Raw genomic sequence first — 4,684 nt, forward strand, 5'->3', positions numbered from 1 at the left:
CACTCAGGACTCCAAGCGTGAGTTTGGGACCCACTGAGCCGCCTCCCTTTCCTTCCTCCTCTGCCTTCACCAGGCCTTTCCCAGGTCCCGTGATTCTACCTCTTTAATCTTTACTGAGGGGTGCCCGGCCGGCTCCGTCACTGCAGCTCTTGATCTCGGAGTCATGGGTTGTGGTTCGAGCCCCAGGTTGGCTGCAGCGATTACTTAAAAACAAAATCTTCAGAACTTAATAATATTTGCTAAATTCACTTGTAAAAGATCCTGACTGGGCCCAGATTCTGCATTCCTCCCAGTGGTCCTCCACATCGCTGTGGGAAGGAGGGCGCTCTGGCAAGAGCTGAAGTGCAGATCTCACCAAGTCCCTCTCACACGTACAATCCTTGGATGACCAGACATCTCCAGAATAAAGCCCCGACCCCAGGCCTGCCTCTTCTGCTTTCCCCGCCGTTCCCTTGACCCTCACCACAGTGTTGGATCTCCCGAGCACACCGCTCTCCCTCCCACCGCCCGTGCTCTTCCTGCCCGTGTTGCCCGGGAAGCCCTCATGTGTTCGAACCCAGCTCCGCACGGAAGCCTCCCCTGGTGTCCCCTCGCCGGGGTCTGGGTGGGCCTCCGGGCTGATCCCTTGGCCCACTCCTGTCCTTTGACGCGACCTTTGCTGCATGCTGCCCACTCGCGTGTCTAAGCTGGGAGCTGCCCGGGCCTGTCTGTCTCCAGGGCCTAGTCAAGGGGCTCCCACGGAGTGGGTGCCTCGTACGTGCTGGTTGCCTTTCAGACGGAAAGAGAGCAGAAGCCGGATACGGAGAATCTGTCAGGACGCGGGATGGGCTGCGGGCTGGTCTAGGGTCCAAGGGATGCGCGAAGCCTGACCCCGAGGTGGCGTTGCTTCTCTGGAGGCCCCGGAGCTCAGCCGGGGAGTTTGGACGCTGCGATGGGAGACGAGCAGAGCTGCACCCCGGTGGGGAGGGCAGCCCGGGGAGGGGGAGGCTCACGGCGGGGAGACGGACCGCCCACGGCTGGCCGCACGACCGCCAAGTGGGAGAACCAGCGGGCAGCCCGGTGCGGGACTAGGTCACGTGCAGAGATGGTGGCGCCCCCACAGGCGGCACTGCCGCAGACGGGGCTTCGCGGTTGTCCCCTGCAAGAGGGCACTGCATCGGTCGGGGAGGAAAGGCATGTCGCAGACACGAAGCTGCGTTTCTGTGGCTCGTTTGCCGCAACCAAGTCCACAGCGCAGCTCCTGGAGGCGGCGCGGTGACCTGGGCCCTCTGATGGCTCCAGCCCTCCACAGCAGGGACAGCACCAGTCTGAGCCCGGGACACGCCTGACTTGCCATCACAGCCCATCAGCCAGCCCATGACCCGGCGTGCCGACACGGAGACCGAGGAATGTGTCCGTTTGGGACAGAAGTGACGCCTACCCAGGGCACCGGGCAGCAATGCCTGCGGAGGAGGAACGGAGATGCGAGGGACGAGGTGTGGCGTCAGGTGGCCTCACGACACGGCCCGGGTGGGCGGGCGTGCCTGTTCTACCCGAGCGGGGTGCCCCCGCAGTGTCTGGGGAGGCTTGGGCCTTTGTGGGAAACTGTGGATGGGAGGCCTCTGCTGTCCCCTGGGCTTCTCCCCAGGGCTGCTACGGCGCCATGACATGGCCCCAGGCGTCCCCCAAAATGACGAGAGGGACTCAGCAGCAGAAATCTCCTGCCTTCCGCAGAGCTGGGCTTCCTCGGACACGTGCCCCCATGCATTGGCATGAGGGAGGACCCCACGAGAGCCAGGCTGGGGGACCCCGAGGCCGTCTCAAAGGGGCCAGCGCAGGCAGCCGGAGCGGGGCCGCATGTGGAGGACATGGGAAGCCCTTCTGCACCACCCCCTCTGCCACAGCGGAGGGAGCAGTGAGGTGGGATCTGCAGCGGCGCCGGGACTGGCCGACCCCCACAACCCCCGCAACCCCCATGATGCCGTGAGCACCAGCCCCATGACCCGGGTACTCCCTGCCCTTGTAGATGCGGGGGCGTCACCAGCTCCACCCGTGCACACCCTGCCGGGCCGAGCCACACCCCAGGCAGTGAGGCACCAGGTTGGGGGGCCCTCAGGGGCACCCTGAGAGAGCAGGGAGAGGTTCCCTGGCCCCATTAAAGCGTTTTAAAGGAAGAGGGAGCCCTGCCCGCCGTCACCCTGCTCCTGACCTGGCCTTGGTCACTGCTCCTCTGCCTCTCATGCCCCAGGAACCCCCCCCCCACCATGCGGCTTCCCCTGGGACAACCCTGGTCCGTGCGGGATGGCCTCTGCTTCTGCCCGAACCACTCACCTGAGACCTGGGAGCAGCCCCCACCCCCCACTGGGCTGAGCGGACCCTTGGGCCACACCAAAGAAACCAGAACCCAAGCCCAAGTATCAGAAACGTGTATTCTTTTTCTTTTAATAGTAAACCTCTTTACAACAAATATAGTGAAAGAGTTTTCAAACAAAACTCATAAGAATCCCGAGGACTTTGTCTTCTTATTGTGTAGAATACTAAGAAAGCGTCACCATACAGCACGGAAAGAAATATTGAAAACAAATCAACAGCCACACGCTTGGACGCATCCTGCCCAGGACTCAGGAGCAGCCCCAGGAGTGTGGGTGATTGTCAGGTTTGGGGGGCACGCCCATGCCTCCCCTCCCTCTCGCTTCTAGGACTTGAATGGGGAAGACAAAGAGAATCCAGATTCTCCCTAGAACATTCCAGCCCCCTGCCCCCACACAAATCCCACGCCTTCCCCCATCTCTGACGGGGTGGAGGAGAGGACTAGAGTCCCCGGGCTCAGGTTTCCTCTCCTCCACGAAAGCCTGAATTCACCCCCAGCCCACCCCAGGGGGTTCCAAAGAGTCAGTTAAAAATATATAGTTATAGATATTTCTAGATACACTTTTACATCATTTCTGTCTCTCCAAAGAAATAAATAATCATCAAGAGAAGGTGCCTTAATTCCTTCCTGTCCGAGGTGGGGAGGGCTGGGTAAAGGTCAGGGGTCAGTCTGCTGCATCGAGTGCATTGCTGGCGGGCGTTGCGGGGGTGGGTGGGGGGGTGGGGAGGGAATGGTGCGTCCCAGTGAACGGGAGGGCTCTCTTGCCCAGTCCCTGAAAGCTGTGGGAAGGCTGGGGAGGGGCGGGGCACGGGAGGACTCCAGTCACTGATTACTTTGGCAAACGCCCAGTTCTTAGGAGGAAGGAGTAGGTGGAGGCAAATTTGGCTTTGTGAGAGGAAGAAATGAAGCCCCCCTTGAGGGACCCATGCGTCTGGCCAGCCAGGAGCCCCTACCCCCAAGACAAACCTTGGGATACTGAATTGCAGAAATGTCACATGTTCATTCACAGACCTACCCTGCCCCCAGGGAGAGAGAAGACGCGCACGCACACGCACACGCACACGCACACGCACACGCACGGTAATCAGAAGCCACGTTTGCCATCACAAGGCAGAGGGCAAAATGGTGATTACTGCACCGTGAGCCACAGGGGCTCTCGTCCCGCCCCCCTGTGTCTAGTGGTGGCCGAGCCCAGCTTCCAAAGGTGGGCGGACTGCCGGCAGGACCGGCCTGAGAAGGGACCGCCTCCCTCAGGCTGTACTGCGCACCTGTCCCTCACACGTTCAGCATTTACCGCGCCAACCACGTGCCAGACGCCGGGCAAGGCTCTGGGGATGCACGCGCAGGACTATACCCTAGTGTAGTTCAAGGCCCTGCTTCAGGCGCCTCGACTCGCGAAACTCCCTCCAGGAACCCGTGGAGAAGGCCGGGACGTGCTGTGTGCCCAGTCAGCAGCTGGGGTTTCAACGCTGAGTAAGGGAGGGTCATGGCCCAGACAAAGCAGCAGCTTCCAGAAGGAAGAGGAACACGAGTGTGGCCCCGAAAGCAGGGTGGGGGCAGGGGAGGAGCAGGAAGGGCAGCTGCATGTGTGCAAAGGGCCAGGGGCCAGGTGGCCACTCGTGCTTGGAGCCCAGGAGAGCCGGGGCCCTAGGGAGAAGCAAAGGGGGCGACTGCAGGCTCCCCACAACAGTGGTCCCAACCTGTCAAAGCCGAGGGCGGACAGAGCAGGGGCAGGGGTGGTGGCAGGGACCCAGCCGGAGAGGCGTGGAGCTGGAAGCCAGGGTTGCGCAGCATGGTGGCCTCCCGTCCCTCCACAGACACCAGGCACGCGCACGTGGACATGCCCTCGGAGCTCATCTCTCACGGGTCGTGGACTGGCCCAGACGGGCTCAGAGACACACACGGGTATATCCACACCACACACACACACACACACACACACACACACACACACACACACACACACACACACACACCGGATGGCCTTGTGTACACGCTCAGGGACACGTGCGGTCACACACACCCTTGCTTCTGGTTCCTTCCCTGCGTCAAGTGTCAGAACACTGCAAACGGCTGAGTCCCAGAGGCAGGACCGCAAAGGTGGGCCCTGTCTGTCGTCTACTGTCCCCCTGGGATGACGCCCCAGGGAGCAGCGTGCAGGGGAAGGATTGGGCCACACGCCCCGCTGGCCTGCACACGCCACCTGCCCGTGTGGCCCAGGCCCCTCCAGATGGCAGGCTGGGGGCCTGCCCCCTCCAGTCTGATCTGGGCTCCAGCCTGAGGTCCTGGCAGAGGGGGCGGGCTCAGGGAACAAGAACAGCGAGGAGTCTCATC

The sequence above is a fragment of the Enhydra lutris genome, unplaced genomic scaffold (assembly GCF_002288905.1).
Source record: "Enhydra lutris kenyoni isolate GAN:26980312 unplaced genomic scaffold, ASM228890v2 scaffoldscaffold94, whole genome shotgun sequence".
Taxonomy (NCBI): Eukaryota; Metazoa; Chordata; class Mammalia; order Carnivora; family Mustelidae; genus Enhydra; species Enhydra lutris.